Here is a 21,029-nt window from a genome sequence, read left to right on the forward strand (position 1 = left end):
ATAATTTATCTATGAAATCATCACCATCGAGACAATTTTGATTAGAAACATCTCAATAATGTTTTTTTATTATTATTATTTTAAAAAATCCAATAGTAAGTATTCTAAACAGACTGTATATATCAATGATTTCAACTGCATTTTATTCATCATGTAAAGATGTAGGAGCACATACTGTGATAATTTCCATATTAAATATTTTAGTCCTTCCATCAAGAAAATCTTCTTCAAGTAATCTGTTGTTATTTCTTCCTACTTATGTAGTTTTGCCCCATACACAAGGCTCTAAGCTCCATAGCAGTGGTTATTATTATTATTTTATTTATGTGGAAAATTCCAATGCTCATTTCAAGTATGTTGTCATAAGTTATATGATATTTCATTATTGTTATTGCTGTGTGTTTTTATGTAAGAGTTCTACCAACATTATAACCTCCTATTTTATGATGTTGGCCCATCAGAAGTCAGATATGGATACTGATGGCGTGTCAGTAAAGGTTGAACCTTCCTACCAAGATTCCATTACATTTAGTTACCATGTGACAGACGGCAGTAGCAGGGCAGTCTAACAAAATGGCATCTGACATGGTAGTGCACATGAAGCAAAGGTATGGAATTGAATTCCTCTACACAGAAAAAAATGTAATCACTGACATTCATTGATGTTTTCTAAACATTTATGGAGACCAAATAGTGGATGTGACCACAATGAGGTGGTGGGTGGTACATTTCAGCAGTGGCAACAGTAACATGAGAAACAGGTAACCTTCCATATGACCATGTACTGCTGTCACACCATGAAATGAAGAGCATCACAATCAGCTCATCCATGTGAATCAAATTAAGGTATATTTTAACATTGCCTAGCCTGTTACAGAAATGACATTCTTTGAGACAAGTCTAAGCCCTATATAAAAAAATTTCTGTGGCTGCATTTTTGGTAGATAGAAGGCCTATAAGAGCAGGCAAATACTTGTTAAGTATGTTCATAAAAGTATGTACCAGCAAATTTTCTCTAATTAATACTCCTAACTGATGTGTTTTCTGTCTTTGACAGTTTTAAAAGTAAAATATTTGCTGAGCAAGAGCTGATACTTTGGCATTTAAAGGTATCATAGACACTAAGTACACAATTCTGCTTTCTTGTTTCAAACATTAATTTCTGCATACCATTCTAGCTGTTTTGCTATTAGAACCCACACTGTGCTAAATGGCAATTTTTTTTTGATTCCTTGCCAGGAGAAGTAGATAGAGCCGCAACTTATAGGGTAAATGGAATGAATGGAAGCTGATAGATCCCAAATCAGAGGGAGCTGCAGACAAAATGTATCTGGTCAGTCCTTCAAGAGCCACACAGTTTTCAATATTTTGAAAGCTATAATTACTATAACTTTGATCATTCTTTGTGAAAGACAGTTACCTGGAGATGGATCCCACACAATAATGTGTCAGTATCTTTATAATTTTTATTTTATTCTATTTTTTTCACATGCCAATATCATCCGACCAGTCCTATCTCAGGGCTTCCTAGATCCTGGATTCAGTGAGGGAGGAGTGAAGACTGTAAGAAAAGGGAGTACTCACAGATGTGCACTGCAGAGAATGCTCTGTATCTGTGCTCTTCTGACTTCCACAAAGGGCAGTCAAATTCAAGCTGTTTATTACAATACTTCAGATTTGCCCTTGGACTGTACCCTTTGCCTAAACCAAGATGTTTTTCAGCAGAACAGTAATTAATGTATACCAAAACTGTATCAAGGCTTAGTTTACCAGTCTGGTATAGTTACCAGTTTAATTACCCCTTACTGCCTGAGAATATTTAATTTACTAATATAGACATAGCCTTAGATCTTAGTGCAAGAGTGTAAGGGGAGACCAACTGGCAGAAGATTCAAATTTGCCAACATGTGGTTGAAAATCAGAACAAAGAATTCAGAGACATTTGAGTCCGATGTAAGGATTATTAAAGGCTGCATGCAGGGCTTATAAATCACACAAGGCTCAGTTAAATTAAAACAATCAATTTCTTGAAAATGGAAATATAATTAGGTCACCACAGTAACCTGAACTTCTCCCTATGCTTCCTCCACAAATGACTTCTTACTGTTGGTGACTGCTTGGAATTAACATTTCAGTTACAACTAGATTATAACCAGACATTAAAAAAATCAGATATATTATGTCACAGACTGTACATTTCAACACAAGAGAGAGAGAGAGCAACTTCTTTCCTCAAGTTACCAACAGTATGCCACAACTTTGTGGTGAATTTAAATCTCATCATTTTAGTCATTACTTTAAGTTATTTCTTACTCAAGAAAATGAGTGCATGTTTTGTAGCAATTTCATATAGCATATAGTGCCCAAGATCTACCACTGTAACCCTTTTAGCTTAACTAGATAATGAAAGGATGAAATCATGGACCAAGTAAAATTGATTCATTAAAATCATATAATTGCTTCATTCATTTATACTATAAGTACTAGCAGGGCTGTATAAACATCATCTTGATTCCAATGGACTGTTCTTTAATTTACAAATTCAGTATCTCAGGAAAGGAACTTGTAACAGCAAAAAATCTGTTTAGTTGCAACAAAACAAATGGTGAAAAGGCACTGTACAAAAATACTTATACCAGAGATTATTTCATTCTGGAAATCAGTGTTTGCATGCTTCTGGCCTGGTTGTCAAAAAGAAAAAAAGAAAATACAATTTCTATTAAGCTAAAATGACTGAGTAATGAGTAAACAATCATCCATGTAGGTAAACTGTGTAACTTTTGAGAGAGCATAGATACATATGGGGCTGTGTTTATGTACTGCCAAATATACTGTTGCTTTGGACAAGATTGGCCGAAAGTGTACTAATCATGACCATGTTTAGACAAAGAGACAGTAATATTTCTTTCAGTTTCAGAGTACATACGAACAAAACCATTCCCATTTTCCATCAAAGTTATTATAATTTTTCATATCATAAAAAAACATTTTTTCTGCCTAAAGAATATTTATTTAAGTTTATATGAGCAAGGTACAACAAATAGTTTGTTGTTTTTTGTTTTATTCTTGTGGGTTTTTTTTTGTTTGTTTTTTTGTTTACATTTTTTTTTGTCTAGAGTTGCCATGATCAAAGCAAGGTGTAGATCTAATTAATCAAATGGGAAATCTTATTTTCAGGATCAGATTTATTTCTAACTCCTAATATCTTCTGAATATAATACATTCTTCCTGAAAATCTGTTTCTACCCTTTCCTGCTTTGAATAGCAAAATTAGAGAAAGAAAGAAAAAAAAAAACTTTCTTTCTCAATTACTTCTGATGACCTCAGAGAGCAAGCTGTATGTTTGTAATGGTAAGATGAATGTCAAAGAGAGTTGAAAGTAACTTCAAAAAAAAGAGTCAAGTAGCCGTCAAGTGGCCCAAATGTCTTGCAACTAATTCTGCTAGCCAGCATGTACAGAAAGGTTGCTTGTCAGCTCACTAGAAATTACTTCAGCACTATTCTTCTGTCCCTCTACTTTGTATAACCCATTTCCAATTCTTTTCTTCACCTGACACTGGCAGAACATACAAGCAACAAAACAAACCAACAAAAAATTCCCTAAAATCTTGTTTCTGCTCCTGAAGTCAAGAAACAAAATATCACCACTATTATTTTATATTAAAAAGTGAAAATGGTGAGCATGAAAAGGGAATGATCAAGTTTTCCATCTGTGGACTGTGACAGATATAGGGGTAAATACAATGTTTTATTATTTTTAAACAAAATATATTCAGGAAGAGACTGCATAGAGGAAGAAACATAAGATAGAGAGCAGTAGGTCCAGCATGAAAGATTGATGTTCCATGAATGCAAAATATAGCACTGGCGAAAAGAGTGACAAATAGAACTGAGAAGACTAAAGATAAGCACAATGTCTGATAAAATGCTTAAGTTAAAGAAGCAAAGACAAATAAAAATTAATTCTGTTTCAAACAGCAAGTAAAGTCAAGACAGGACTGTCAAATATTATGCCTCTCCCAGTGGAATAACGTTTGTTAGAATTTTAATTTTATGCAAGACAAAGAATTTGAACAAAATATTTTATGTCCTGTGTGAAGTCTGATCTTAAAATATAATCATCTTCCCTGTTTAAGTATACAATATATGTGAGCAGCAGAAAAGGGCAAATATCAGCTTTAGGGTAGGGTTTCAGTTTAAGATTAAACCTAATGCTGAGACTGTGAAAATTCTGATTATTCATCTTGTGAAATCATTATTGAAAATAATTGGTGATACTTCCTGTCAGTTGAAAACTGATGAGTGATTTCCGCCTGTAATTAAGTTTTATACGCAAATTTGAATAACTGATGTGATCTACCTGGAACTGTACAGAGCATTGGACACTGTTCTACATGGGCTCTTCGGCTCTAAATTGGAGATACAAAGGATTTAGCAGTTGGACCATTCATAAAATACGGAATTGACTGGTGGGATGATTGCACTCAAAGAACTGCAGTCAAGGACATGAAGTCCAGGTGAAGATCAGTTATGAGTGTTATTCCTTAGGGACTTGGAACTATTTAATATTTTTGTCGGTGGCATGAACCCTGACAAGAACTTACTGTTCATGTAAGTTTTCCAACAACACCAACCTGTGTGAACCTCATGAAGCACCACAAATACAGTGTCCTACACCAGAATAGAGTAACAATAAGTACAAACAGAGGCTGGGCAATGAATTGGTACAGAGCAGCCCTGCAGAGAAGGACTTGTGGATGGAAAACTGAACATGAGCATGTAATGTTCAGCCAACATACATTTACTGCTCAAAAAGCCAACCAAAAGAAGCATGATCAGCAGGGAAATGATCTGTTCTCTGCTCTGTTCTCCTGAAACTCCAGCTTATGTTTAGCTATGGATCAGTCAAGATAAGAAGTACATGGAATCATTGTAGTGAGCCTAGCAGAGGGTTACAAGGATGATCAGAAGGCTAGAGCATCTCTTCTACAAAGACAGGCTGTGAAAATTTCAGTTGTTCAGCCTGGAAAAGAGAAGGCTCTGGGGAGACCTTGTGTAAGTTGCTCTCCAATACCTAAAGCAGGCTAAAGGAAAGCTGGAAAGGGACTCTGTCATGGAGTATAATTATAGGACAAGAGGTCTAAAAATGAAAGATGAGAGATTTAGATTAGATATTAGGAAGATAATCTTTACTCCAAGGGTGATGAGGCACTGCAACAGATTGCCCAGAGATGTGTGGATGTCCCATACCTGAAAGTGTTCAAGGCCAGGTTGGATTGGGCTTTGAACTACTTGATCTAGTGGAAGGTGACTCTACTCATAGCAGAGTGGTTTGAACTAGATAATCTTTAAGCTGCTTTCCAACCCAAACCATTCTGTAGTTCTATGATTGTATGAAATGCAGGTAGCATAGGCAGAGTGATTCATCACTAACACGTACACGGTTAGCCAAAGCCAAACAGTACAAACCAAGATTTCATGAAGCAGTATTTATCCTGTTAGCAGAAGCCAGTGATCTTGGGTGAATTACTATTTTGTCAGTCATTCCAGTCTGCCTCATCCCAGAATATTTTTTTTTGAGCTGTTGCCATGACCTTTTTTTATGCACTTCCACATCTATTTTTGCTGAAAGGTAATATAGCACTGTCCTCTGAAACTTTAACCTGCCACAGAGAACATTTCTTGCCTCTAGTCGATATCACCTCCTAGTGAAAACAAAACGATATCAGCTGTGTCTTTGCATGTGACAAGTCAGATCAGAGACGGTACTAGTTGAAAATGCAAGGAAGTGGAGCAGATGCAAAATAGAAGTGTGCAATGAAATTTTCACTAGTTAATTCAGATCTCTCCTTACATGTCTGTGGATATCTATTGGTTTGTTTCTCCTAGGTGCTCACACTGATTTCAAAACTGCTCTACAGTGGCAGCAAATGTTGCAGCAGGGAGTTTAAGCGATGTGTGTTGCTACAATACCATTGCTAAATGCATCACAGTCAGAAGAGAAATGTAGTACAAGTCTTGTTTTGATGATAAAGAAAACAGATTGAATATCTAGAAGCAATTGAAATTAAAAATTACCATGACAGCTCTGTAGTAAATATTACTTCCGAATACCAATTATGAGGAAGATTTGCTATTTTGTTTTGTTGGTTTGTTTGTTTGTTTCCTGTGAATAGGTTGAATTAAATAATTAATCTTAAACATTCCTCTTCAGTAAAGCCTTTGGCACAGTCCCACAACATCCTTCTTTCCAAATTGGAAAGATGAGGATTTGACAGGTAGACTGTTTGATGAACAAGGAACTGGTTGAAAACTGCACCCAGAGAGTGGTCATCCATGACTCAATGTCTGGCTGGAGATCAGTAATAAGTAGTGTCCTTCAGGGGTAGGTAACACTGGAACCTGTGCTCCTATTATCTTCACCAATGACATCAACAGTAGGATCAGAAATGTGTATTCATCTACTCTGCAGATGATATCAAGCTATGTGGGGCAGTCAACATGCTTGAGGGACAGAATGATATTCAGAGGGACAGTATCCCAGTCAGGTTTGAGCAGTGGGCCCAGAAGAACTTCATGAGGCTCAACAAATCCAAGTGCAAGGTCTTGTACCTGGGCTGTGGCAACCCACACTATCAGTGCAAGCTGAGGGATAGAGTACAAAGCTGTTGAAAAGGAGTTGGGGTTCCTGGAGGATAGCAAGCTAGATGTGAGCCAGCAATGTGACCTTACAACTCAGAAAGCAAACAGTATCCTAGACTGCATCAAAAGAACTGTGGCCAGCAGGTCAAGGGAGGTGATCTTGCCGTTCTACTCTGCGCTGATGGGACCATACCTGGAGTACTACATTCAGATGTGGAGTCTTCAGAACAGAAGAGAAGTGGACCTGTTAGAGCACTTCCAGATGAATTATGGAACACATTCCCTGCTAGGACAGGCTGAGAAAGCTGGGCTTGTTCATCCTGGAGAAGAGAAGGCTCTGGGGTAATCTGTTAGTGGCCTTTCAGTATTAAAAGCGAGGCTATAAGATAGAAGGGATCAGACTCCTTAACAGAGAATGCTGTAATAAAACAATTAAACTAAAAGACAGGAGATTTAGATTGGGTATAATGAAAAAGTTTTTTACAGTGATCGTAGTGAAGCATGGGAACAGGTTGCCCAGAGAGGTAATGGATTGACACATTTGAGACCACTCTGGAACAGGCTCTGAGCAATGAGATCTAGTTGTAGATGTCCTTGTTCATTGCAGGGGAGTTGGATTAGTTGACTTCTAAAAATCCCTTCCAACTCAAATGATTATCTGATTCTACGATTCTAAATAGAACTCTCTCATAACAATATTATATAAACAATTATTTGTCACTGTTCCGAGAGAGAAGATGTGATTCTCAATTTTTTTTTGGAGAATAAGAAAATTATTTTGCTAGTTAAAGTCTAACCCCAAAGATTGCTCAGTATTTGGCTTCTCATTTTATTAATATTCTGTAATAAATGTCCATGGAAGCATCCATATTTGCCTAAGGTTCACTTTATTTGGAATCCTCTTTCATACTAGATTTGACCTTCACAAATTCTTTTCTATAAGGAGTGACCTTTAGTTTAGTCTTCCGTGTAAAGAAGTGACTGTTATTTGATGCTTTTAATTCTGCAAGCTGCTAAACCAAAAATATATGAATAATTTTAAACATCTACTAAAAGCATCCCCTTTTGTTTGAGTTCTAAATTTCTTTTCTAATACTCAAAGTTCCAGAAGTACTTTTATTGTTTAGTTCCTAATAACAATACCCAAAAAATATATACTTTTTTTTTTTTTCCGACAATCAGACACTTCTCCTATTTACCATAAATATGAGCACATTTGGAGTGAAGATTTTCATGAACATAAATTTCACTTAATTAGTTCTCTGCTCCTTCAATATTGTAATCATTTGGTTATATTTCATTATAAACATACTCAGAAGCCAAAGAAACTGAAAAGAAAAAAAAATACTTTGAAAGATGTGCACATGTTATTCTCGAGTCAAATGCTGGCAGTAATAACATACATGCATATTTAGAGCGTGTTCTTTAAAAAAATCACTTTAGCAAAATTACAGATCTGAAATAAGAAAAATTAATACAAAAGCTGAACAGAAGTGGTTCTGAGTTGACATAGAAATGATAATTTTTCACCCTGTGAACAGTGATTTATTGGAGAATGCTGCCTAGAGAAGTAACAACCTCCATCTTCAAGACCCAGCTGGACAAAGTTGCAGGAAATCTAATCTATCCTCTCAGCTAGATCTGCTTTGTGCAAAACACTGAACTAGAAAAAACTCGAGGTACCTGAGGTAACATTCAGCACTCTTCGAATCTGAGAAAATTGTTCCCATCAGCCATTTTTTTTCCTACTAGTAAGAAACCATCAAGTATAAAGATTAAGTTTATATCTTTTATCAGATGAGTTCCACTCAATACCTTCACTGTATGATACTGGTTGTTTACTTCATTGTATGCGTCTGTGTGTGTAACTGTGAGTGTATACAAATGTAAGAATTTCAGAATGCTTGAGACTGAAATGAACTAATAACTTGTCCAAAGTATTTTGAATTTATCATTAATTAAGAGCAATCAAAAATCAGAGAATAAGAATTATGTGGAAAAATTATGTTAATTACTTTGGCTGAACCACAGAAGTTATTATTCTGTAGTTGGTCACTGAACAACAGCTAAATCAGAGTCACTATATAAACTAAAATAAATACTGTTTTTTCATTCTTAAATGCATATATACTATGCAGAATCTATATTCTTGTTTTGTACATATTTTGACAGATGTACTACAGTGAATCTTAGGAATTATCTTTATGCGGTCTTATCTCTGCAACACAAGCATCAGCTTCTCTAACCTATGTTCAGATATACAGTATGTTTAAAATATCTTCCCTTTTCTGTTCAACTATTTTAAGACAAGTAAAACAAGTTGCCACTGAAACAGCTTACTAATCATATGATATGTTTATACCTTAGCCACCTCAGATCATTGGGCTCAAATCATCTGAAATTGTAGCCTTCTGAGAAAATAACAGAAAGCAATCTCCTTCTTTCATCAGATATGTCCAAAACAGTTTATTTTTAATATTGTGTTAAATGTCATCCCTTTGATATCTTTGATGCTATTGGATTTTTGTTGTTGTTTGTTTTCTGGATTGTTTGTTTGTTTTATTTTTTCTTCTTTTTTTTTGCTGTTGTTTTAGATTTTTGTTTTGTTTTGTTTTGTTTTGCTTTGCTTTTCTCTTTATCTCATTTTCAGTATCTTCTTTGTTTCATTTCTGGTATCATCTAGCAAGCTCACTAGAACACCCAAGTAATTTCATTCAATGAACAGAAAAGTTCGTGCATCAAGCCACTTGAAGTATCTCATTCATAGAGAACACAATGACGAAGTGCATATCTACAATTGCAGGATTTGTTGTTTATAGAAAAAAATTACCTCTGAATATCATCCTGAAATTGCTAAGCATAGCTGACACCAGTGACAAAATGGTGACTGATACCAGTGATAGTATTTGCAAAATACCAGAGCAAATGTAGTCCTTACCAATGAAGCATGATAAATACAGTAGTTTTTGCTTTTTAATTTGTTAACACATATTTTAATGTCTCTCTGATTCTTTTCCATCTTTTGGCTTTGTAAAATATTGTTCATTTCACTGAGAGATCAGTGATCACAGGCAAAAAATAGCTCTTTTTTTTTTTCCCATAAGACACTTATGTGAATAATTTTTGTTACAGTTCTGTAAATCAGCTTCAAAAGCTGTGTAAGGATACTGAAGTTTCAATGTATATTACAGCAATACATACATTATATTGGATTTGTATGTATTTACTATGTAAAAACAGTTATACTAGCATTAATGAATGGAAAATTATACCCTTATTGAAATATTTAGTTTAATGTTTAAGCAAGTGTATCAATAAATATAAGCAAGTATCTTTTTTTGTTTAATACTAATTAGTACAGCTATTCCTGTATGCATAGACTGTGGCAGTAAAGATGACAATCATATGAAAAGTACAGTAGCAGAATTTTTTTTAATTTTATTTTATATTTATAATGAACTATAATGAGAAATTATGGCTGTATTTCTTTGGTGAATGCAAGTGGAAAAATATCGTTGCTTTGCATGTTGACCTGAAGGGAAGAGTTGTGTTTTTCAGGCTACTCCTAGAGAATACTAAGCCTTCAATTTTTCAGCACAGAATGAGTTAATGAAGTTTTAGGATAATTGTATGATAGAGATTTTTAAGTGTTAGTACAGGAAAAATTGATACTCTTTAAAACGTTTACAGCAAGAGAGCTCTTTACCTTTGCTGCTCCTTTTTAATGTAAATTGTAGGCAAAGAATATAAAATGTACTAAAGATGTTTTGAGCATGAGATTTTCATGCATCAGCTGCTATGGTTGCCAGAGGACTCTGTTAGATGGTAAAATGACCAGAAAAGTTAGTGAATCCAGGAGAATCTCTCTCACAGGATCCAGTTTCAATGACCTGGAAGCTTGGAAAAGTGTAGAAATAGGAAAGGAAAGGAAAGGAAAGGAAAGGAAAGGAAAGGAAAGGAAAGGAAAGGAAAGAAGGAAAGGAAAGGAAAGGAAAGGAAAGGAAAGGAAAGGAAAGGAAAGGAAAGGAAAGGAAAGGAAAGGAAAGGAAAGGAAAGGAAAGGAAAGGAAAGGAAAGGAAAGGAAAGGAAAGGAAAGGACAAAAGAAATTTCAGCAACCTTAAAAACACCAAATAATCGTATATCTCTAAAATTATTATAAGATTTATTATAATTATTATAAGATTTATAGCACTGTTTAGAGACATTGTATCAGATTCCTTTATTATATTGCTATACTCTCAAAGGGTAAATTGTTACTTCGTGTATGAACTTTCCACTTTGATGTGATCTTTCAGCAGAACAACCCCCTGGGTTTTTTGTAAATTTTGTAATTTTTGTAAAAATTCCCCAGACAAGTTAAATCAACTGAAGAAAATAAAATGAAACCTGCATTGTAGAGATACCTTGGGGTTTGATTAGGTAATGAAGTGAAATATAAAGCTGTTGTGTTCTTCTTGCAAGTGTACCTGAGCTGTAAAGAAAGGTGTGATGCAGTTCTGAAACACTGATCTGGACAGAAATTTAGATAGAAATGCTGAAGATGACATTCAAGATACCGTGTCAGGCTTCTTTCTCTAAGTATTCTGTTGATTTGTATTACAGATGCTGAAGTCAGTCTGCAGTTCTTAGACTATATTTCACAGACAGATATTACCTTGATGAGATGCATCACAGACACATTTGAAATATGCAGATTGTTTTTAAATTACATACATTTAGAATTAATTTATATGTATATAGTTTTAATCTGGGGACAGGATTTTAGAGTTTTATGTTCAAGAGATAACGATTTTAAAAATGTGAAGCAATATCAAGTGTGGTGAACGCATTTATTTTGGCCTAAATTATGGGTTAGTCTCTCAAGTAACATCTAAAAACCTGTCCAAATACAGCAAAATATGAAGATTTAGCATTTTAATAATAACTTTAATACTTAGAATATACATATGTAACTTGCTTTTTCAAACATTTCTGAAGACATTAGCAGTTATTTATAACAGATATGTTCCAGTACCTATGTATTTACAAAGGAACAAAAGAATGTGAATTATGTTTTTGCTATACAGAATATAGAAAAACCTGAAACAACTTCTGCAACACTGAATAATTTTTTAAAATTAATAGAATATTAAATGACATTACTCCTGGCATAAGTATGAACTATTCCTTGTGTAATATGTGTAATAAAGTGAAATCAAAAACAGCTTTGACTCTCTGACTCCAATCTGAGCTGTTTTCAACTTATTCTTTAGAATTAAGCTAGTGATGAGAAAAGCAACTAGTAAAGGATATAAAAACGTTTCAAAACCTTCTACAGTTTCTAAAGCAAAATATTGAGAATAGAGTACAAAGTGCAGTATGGACAGTGTTCAAATACAGGGTTTTTTTATGATGGGAAGCAGCCTCAATTATATCTGAGCAGTAAAAATAATAATAATAATTCAATTTTTCATTCAATCAAAACATTTTCCAGAGTTTTGTATTTCAAAACTTTGTTTCATTTTCATACAAGGCAAATAAGCAAAGCATTATCATTTTGGAATTCTGTATGAAAAGAAGAAAAATAATCAACTATGTGGATGACACCTGGATATCTCCGATTTAATGATACTAACTTAGAAGCCCTGGAATGGTTGACCCTGGTTGTGATAGGCTTTCCAACCACCAAATAAGTAAATAGTTTGCAGATAATTCCAAACACTGCTTGATATTCATGAAAAGCTTATTGAAACAGAAGAAACTTCAACAGATGCTTGTTTAGCTTGGAGAAGAGAAGGCACCGACAAGACCTCATTTCGGGCTTCCAGTACTTGAAGGGAGTATATAAACAGGAGGCAGAATGGCTGTTTACATGGGTTGATAGTGATAGGACAAGTGGGAATGGTTTTAAACTAAGTCAGGGGAGATATATGTTAGATAGTAGGAGAAATTTTTTGACTCAAAAGTTGGTGATGCACTGGAACCGGTTGCCCAGAGAGGTTGTGGATGTCCCATCCCTAGAGGCATTCAAAGCCAGGCTGAATGTGGCTCTGGGCAGTCTGTTCTAGTGTTGGTGACCCTGTCCACAGATGGAGGGTTGAAACTAAATGATCACTGTGGTCCTTTTCAATCCAGACCCATTTATGCTTCTACGGTTTTATGAATATATATCCAAGTCTATTCATAAAACAAGTGACAGCTACTTTAGGAAAAATTTGACTGAGACTTTCAGAAATCAAATATACTGAGCAAAAGTGGCTTTCTGAAAGAGTCAACAGACTGTGACATAATTACTTGTGGTGAAAGAAGTACCACAGATGTCTTCATCTCTGTATATTCTGTATATAATTCAAGGACTACTGGTAGCTTTGAAAGCAAAAAAAATGTCTGTGTAACTTTAACTCATTGCAAGCTTAGCATCAATCAAATGAAATGATCACTCTAATTTCTAAATCTAAAATATTTAGGCCATTATTGTCCTCAAAATGTATATTCAAATTGTGGGACATTTATGCCTTCAAGGCATTGATAAATCATTTTTTTCTAACAGGGAAATTTAGTCACAGTTCTAATAAAATTATTGGTTGCAATGAAAAAGGGAAGATTGTAGGTGTAGACAATGAGAAAAAAATGTTATTTACTGACATGAACAAAAAATCCAGTAGCATTTTTATATTCTGCAATAAATGTTTTCCCCCCATCCCACCCTCCTCACCCCCCACAGGTAAACTCCAAAGGAAACACCTCCAAAATGAAAAAATAGAATAAAATAATTTAAGCTTTTTTTTACACTACTTATTACAGTTCTCCCAACCGTGGAGTCATGATGCAGCACCTTTAAGACTAAGACAATTTTCTGCTTCCTCAAGTATAACAAATGTTTAGATAATAATTTAGGATAATCAGTTAGGAGATTTTTTTTTTCCCTTTTCTTTAATATTTCCTGCTTTTGCACACATGCAAAAACTATGTGTTTTTAATGCATTGGGAGATGCATTTACAAATACACAGCATGAATACTACCTCTACAAATAGTCAGTAATTCCATATTTAAAGACTAGTATTGACAACCACATTTAGTATAACATCCAGCTACGATGAATGCCTGCTGCTCCTGACCCTAGTAATATGGTTAGTATCACATGATTAGCAAACCAAATATCCACAATACATAAGCAGACTGCTTATACACAGCCCTTCTCGCTTTTGTTTCCCTCTCTGGCACCAGATTGTGAGGATGCTCATTAGCTAGGTGATTAAACTCATTAACATTATCAGACATTATCCAGGTGCTGGACATCCAGGAAGGACTTGGAACAGCACAAGAAGCAATGCCCATAAAGCCCAGCAGCAGTAGGTTGAGGCTTTGGGCTGGAGCAGATACTTCTGGGCAATTAAGTCTAGGGCACCCAGGAACCTGAAGACCACATGAGTAATGCACAGGATTTCCTCGGGGCTAAGTTGTTGTGCTGTGCACTGGGTGACCAGAGTTTGTCTTGAACTGCAGAACCAGAGTCCTGGTGACTGGGAGTTGGGTGAGACTAGGAGCTCTGCATGACTGCAAGCTGTGCTGATCACTAGGAAACACACTAGAAATCACATACCACATAGATATTTGTAAGCTATAAGTAATTAGAAACCTCTGTAACCACGACCCTTTGGCTTGTCCTCATTCTGCCAGCAAACTCCAAAAGATCCTACCTGGCCTCCAATGCCTTAGCTGACATCAACACACTTATAATAGTGCATTTTGCCAATGCTTAATTTCATCTAACCTAAGGTGCATGTACTGCTGTCTTTTTCCCTCTGCTTTTCTGTATCTCTGATTTAAACAAGTGAATATTTTGAAAGCTAAACACAAAATAAACTAGGCCTGTGTTTCTTTTCATTACAACATTCATTTCAGGTAAAATGGATTCTAGTTTTGAAACACTAATGTTCTGCTAACAATATCACTGCAGACGCAGGTCCCTTCCAGCCTTGGTAATTCTTGATTTTGTGATTCTATAATACAAAACTTTAATTTCATAAACAGAATAGAAATACCTCATCATTACAGAAAAAAAAAAAAAAAACATGTAGTCACTTAGTAGAAAAGAGTAGAATGTATAAATATAACAATGCTATTTAAAAGATAAAAGAAAGGAAGGAAAGGAAGGAAAGGAAGGAAAGGAAGGAAGGAAGGAAGGAAGGAAGGAAGGAAGGAAGGAAGGAAGGAAGAAAGAAAGAAAGAAAGAAAGAAAGAAAGAAAGAAAGAAAGGAAGAAAGAAAGAAAGAAAGAAAGAAAGAAAGGAAGGAAGAAAGAAAGAAAGGAAGGAAGGAAGAAAGGAAGAAAGAAATTTTATTCCTAATACATCCCATATCATCAGCGCTTTGAGATACTGCAAAATTATCATGCTGAGGGTAGGGAAATGGAAGAAATTAAGGAATATATTAACATTTTTCTTACAATCCATTTTGTTTAATTACCAAACTTGGGTAATTAAAATTTTACTTACCTCCTAGTCTACAAGATTTGAGAATTGTCTGAGCCATTCCTCTAAAGATGTCGGGAATCAAAAATCTTGTTTTCCGATAGAAGGCTAGATCTTTCACCTTCTCAATTGTTGGTAGAAATTCTTATATATATATATATATATGTGTGTGTGTGTGTGTGTATATATTTATATATATATTAATTGGTTTGAGAGGTAAAGACAGTATTTCCTCTTGTCCTTATCATCTCAAAGAAAATGAGGAAAGCTGGTAATGTTAGACAACAGTTTACAGTGAGGTCTAAGTATTCCATATTTTTTCCCTAACATCTAAGATTATTCTTTAGTGTCAATTTTCAGGCCTCTGGCTGTTTCTTCCAAATCTGTTTTTTGGTGTTTTTTTTTTTTTTTGCCTTTTTTTTTTTTTTTTGCTTTTTTTTTTTTTCACTTGGCTTTACTACATCATCCAGAATCCATGAAACCTACTACTATCTGAACTGTTGTGTGTCCAATACTTATGGATAAGAAAGGTTAAGGCACTGAAAAATACTGTAAGCATAAACAAAATACAGTGTTTTGGTCTTTCTTCCAGATAAACTCCTTCCACTTGCAAATTTAGTTTATCCAATATTCAGGTACCTCTTTTTCTATGTTATCTTTTTTAGGTATATTTTTTTATTGATTTGTTTATTTGTCTGAGTGGGGGAAGCCATATCATCTTGTTTTGACTACTTGGAGATCTGGACTTTGTTATTCAAATAAAATGGTGCATACCTGTGGTGAAAATCATCTTGAGCATGAAAACAGTTAACCCTTCTTGAAGATTTGGTAGTCTTAGTTCAGCTTTAGATAGCTTTGTAGCTTCCATGATAGTGAAGATTTACGGCTGACTGGAGTGTTTTTTATTTTTGATCATGACTGTCTGCTGAATTTTGTATAATCCACTAAAACAAAAGATTCTAAATTATCCTGTCTCTGGCCATATGAGTAGAAAAATACAAATACAACAAGTGAAAAAGTCAGATTAGGATTTTTTGAAATGTTATTTATTCATTAAAAAAATCAGCTTCCCACTCAAACAGTATCCAGTTTTCATCAGGTTTTCATAAAATAACTGAATTTGGAACGTACTGCTGGAGATTATGTGTCCAGCCCACTGCTCACAGAAGAGCAAAATCAAAGCTAGATCATACTGCTCTGACTAGGTGAACTCTGAAAATTGGTAATGATGGAAATGCTATAGGCCTCTCTGAAGAGCCAATTTCAGTGTTGAGTTGTTCTCATGGTGAAGATATTTTTTTTCTACCTAATTTCCCTTTCTGCAAATTGTGACCATTGTTTCTTGCTTTCTGCTGCAAACTTCCAAAGAATCCAGCTTTATCTTCTTTATGGTTCTCCTAAAGCCATTTTATCTGACAGCTAAGTACAACTTTTTAGCCATTCACTGTAACCTATGAGCTTCATTTCATGTACAGGATCCCGTGGTGGACTCTCTCCAAAGAAAGAGGACAAAAAATGAGCATAGCCTGTCAGATGTGGTTTCATGTATGCTAAGCAAAGGGGAATAGCCAGTGAACTCCAGCTGGCTATATGCTTACTGATACATCCCAGTATGAAGTTACCACTTGCCACTACATTGGAAAACTCAAGTTCTGTCTGCAGAGCTGCCACCCCCATGGATATCCTGCTTCTACTTATTCTTCGTGCCATCATTTGCTCTTGTCCTTGTTCATCTTTGTGACATTCCTGTTGGTCTCTCCCTATAGGTCTTATTTTTCATCCTTCATTACTTTATTCAAGTAATCATATAATCAAGGCTGTCTTGATTAGATCAAAATCTATTGTGAAGTTGGAAAACACAATTTTCCCTGTTTGCTACTGTTATGATTTCCAGCTTTTTATCTTTTGCTTTTACTGTGCACCTTTTTTTTTTTTTTTTTTTTCTGTTTTTCCAAGAATAGTGTTTGGTTGGGGAAAAAAAAAAAAAAAAAAGTTTTCCTACTAAATAATGACATTTGAGTGTTAGAAAATTATTTAATTAATTTCCATGGAGATGGAACGTAGGCCTCTGATCCTAATCAAGACTATACTTAACAACTTCAGTTAATCACATTATAACATGATTATACAAATTATCAATTCTATATCTATTACTGTTACTAAACTAAATGGATATATAAGTGTTTCTTTCCCTTGGGGGGTGTGGGAGTGTGATTCACTGAATTAACACCTTCAGTGGGGTCAGAGCCTTCAGAAGGCTCAGTGAGAATAACCAAGGGTTATGTGTCTGTAAAGCACAGAAAACAATGCAAACAATGACCAATGCTATTGCAAAAAAAGCTGACTATCTCAACACAGTAGGAAAAAGTGGGTGGCTTTTGTTTTAGATAAACATAATCATTTACTGACGTAAATGTTTCTGCCTGAGCTAATTATAAAACATGTGAATGTATCCCTGAGTTACTCAGACCAGCATGAGGACAGTGAATATACAGTTCAGCTCAACCAACAGAATAAAACTAAAGCATTAGCAAAAGTATTTCAAAGTGCAAGTAAAAAAATTAAAAATGTAGAGAAATTTCAAGGACACTGACAGTTTAAAAAAAAAAAAAAAGAAAAAAGCATCAAGTAAAGATAGAGGTTTTCCTAAGTTTACCTTTGCTTTTGGAAAAATTATAAGTATCAAGAAAAGTTGCTTTATTGATTTTTTTTAATATTATTATTTTATAGAAATCAGGAAGAAAATTTACGGTTTCTGAACACAGAAGTTCTCTTTCTCTCTCTCTCTCTCTATACGTTTATTAGTAGGATTCTTAGATATAGCAAAGAAAATAGCATGAGGAAAGACAGAATGAATCACTCAGAAAAAAAAAAGAAGAAAAAACCCTAGGGTTGTATTGCTACTCTGGCACTATGATGGAGAGTCATTCCATTGAGACATGAGTCTCTTAACAGCAGAAGTAATTTTGTATTTATATCTTTCTCTACTAAAAGCACAAAGTAACCGCAGTTGATATGGGCATAGAAAGCAAGAGTTACCTAAGGCTGTCTTCATTATCAAGGTACCCTACTTAGGACTGGAGACTTTAACAACTTTGAAGCTACTATTTGATGAAGACCTCATCACCTTTTCCAATCTGGCAGATGTGTCCACAATGCACTTTTGTCTTATCTTCTATTCACACCCTGCTAAATAGTTGAATTTACCCAAGTTTACTGTTTCTGAGATCGTAAGGATCGAGTACTTTTTCAAACAATGTGAAATACATATCATAGGACAATATTTACATGAAATATCTCCATTAAAAACTACCAGAAAAAAGCAAAACAAAACAAAACAAAATAGTACAGAATTCAAAGCATTCCTCAATACCTTCCCCCTAAGACAAGGCTGGAATTTCTGTCTTTTTTTTTTTTTTCTTTTTTTTCTTTTTTTTTCCAGCTGTGATTCAAAACACATCTTAAATGTTTATACAATATATATACAAATCTTTATAATTCTTTTTGTTCAACCTGCAAGTAACATTTTATAGATTTAGACAAAGTGATGTGCTTTTTGCTACAGGGCACTTCTGCATTGTTTACTGCTGTACTGTGCAAAGTGAATATATAAATAATTATCTTGCTTTAGTCTATAAAAATGATTTGTTTGCTTAATCTGCTGGAAATAATTTGATGCGTTATATTTACTGATGTTGTCACTGCATTACTATAATAAGCAAGATCTATATCTCTTTTGGTCTTTTGGAAACAATTTTTAAGTAAATGCAGGTGTTTGCCTCTTTATTCTAATGTCATTTTACATGTTGTCTGCTTATAAATACACATTTGCATATGCATAAGCAAATGAAGATATTAGAAAGACATGAAATCATAGAATATCCAGAGTTGGAAGGGATATTCACAATCCCACAAGGATCATCAAATCCAACTCCTGACTCCACAAAGGACAACCCAAAATTCATACCCTACGTCTGAAAGTGTTTTCCAAATGCTCCTTCTACTCTAGCAGCTTAGGGACATAACTTCTGCCCTGAGGAGACTGTTTCTGGGCCTGACCACTCTCTGTTAAAGAGCCTTTACCTGTCATCCAAACTGTCCAGGCTTATTTTCATTGAGCAACATTACAGACTTTTCTTTCTCTCCTACTATGAATCAGGGCTTATTTCCACCCTGAAAGTGGAAAGACACAGATATTTCTCATCATTATAAACAATCTATTGATCTAGCATTAGCCAAGATGTTTGCACATTCTATTGACCTAACACTATGTCAGGAATATCAGAGAGCACATACCTTTTGTATGTTTTTTTGTTATTGTTTTTGTGGTTTTTTTTTTTTTCAGATTAAAATACTGCTTGAGGCTTCTAGAAAGCAGAACTATGTAACTTCTATAACACATCTGCCACTATCTTTATTTTCTTGCTTGGAAGGCATTTAACTGTTCATTGTATGCCACCTGGGCTTACCTTGCACTACTCCAGCTATGCTATGAGTTAGAATTACTTATTTCTGCATAGGTGGTTCTTTTTTTTTTTTTCCGTGTGTTTCTAGTCATCAACAAAATGAACTGATAAAAAAGATTCTTCTGTTGTGTGAGCGATCAGTGTAGTGCTAACTCCCCTTCCTTTGTGAAGCAAAGATTCACAGACACTTCTACAACTGGTCAACAAGCAAACAGGTTTGGAAGAACATGTCCAAAAGACTTAATATGTTTCACACTGAGCAGAAAATAACTTCCTAATCTACTTCTTAGAGTGTAAATTATTTTTACTTACATATATTTTCTAGTTATTAGTGACATTCTAGAATGCATGGGGGTTGTGTAGAAAGTAATGCCTCCTATTTTATTACATTTGTCCATGACATCAGAGGCAACTGTTGGTGGTATGGCAGTAGAAGTTTAACTTTCCCACAAATATTCCATTATATTTCACTACCATATGACAGAAGGCAGTAGAGGAGCAGCCTGGTAGAATCGTGTCTGACATGAAAGTGTATATGAAGCAAAGGGGTGGAATTGAATACCTCCATAAAGAAGAAATGGCACCCACTGACATCCATTGCCCTTGCTGAATGTTTGCAGAGATCGAACAGTGGATGTGAGCACACTGAAGCAGTAAGTGATACATTTCAGCAGTTGTGTGTCATCTCTGCTGGTGCAGATGTTTTTGAGCAAGTTATGCAGGCTCTTGATCATGGCTGATGAAAATGAATGGCTAATACTGATGACTGTGTTAAAAAATAGTGTTTTATAGCTGAGAATTTGCTTTATCAAAGAGTGTTATTGTGTTCTTTGTATCTGTTGCAGCTTCCATAGAAATAAATAGGAGGCATTACTTTCAGAGTGACCCATATATTTAGACATTAATGTGGTGTTGTAGTCAGAATAATCTCTTTCATATCTCTTGCACAGCTTAATTTCCTATTTTCAAAATCATAAGACGCATCAAACAGACTCAAAGTTCAAATTTGAGTTTCCATGGTATTTCATGGAAACAAGTAAGAAAAAAGATACTAACTCCTACCTGAAGAATGAGAAGACTGTTCATCTGTTCATATTTGATGTCTGCTTTTAATCTTTCAAGTTGTCAGAATGAAGGAGTTGCAACCTATTGTAGGGTTCCTGCTTTAGCAGGAGATTGGACTTGATGATATCTTGAGATCCCTTCCAATCCTAGCAATTCTGTGATTTTGTGAGTTCTGAGTCTATTGCTGGAGTACATTCACTTTTACATTAATTTTATTTGCCTTGTACTTTTTTTCCTATGACAAGAAACAATATTAACAATACTTAGGGTAACTGAACAGTTTCCTTGTTGGAAAAACAGAGCAGACACATTACTGTACTCCACAATTTTACAGCTTTAACTAAATTCATCAGAAGAATTCAGCATATACTGCACTTCACTGTATACTTAAAGGTATGTCAG

This window comes from Meleagris gallopavo, chromosome 3, assembly GCF_905368555.1.
Source record: "Meleagris gallopavo chromosome 3, MGAL_WU_HG_1.1, whole genome shotgun sequence".
Lineage (NCBI taxonomy): Eukaryota > Metazoa > Chordata > Aves > Galliformes > Phasianidae > Meleagris > Meleagris gallopavo.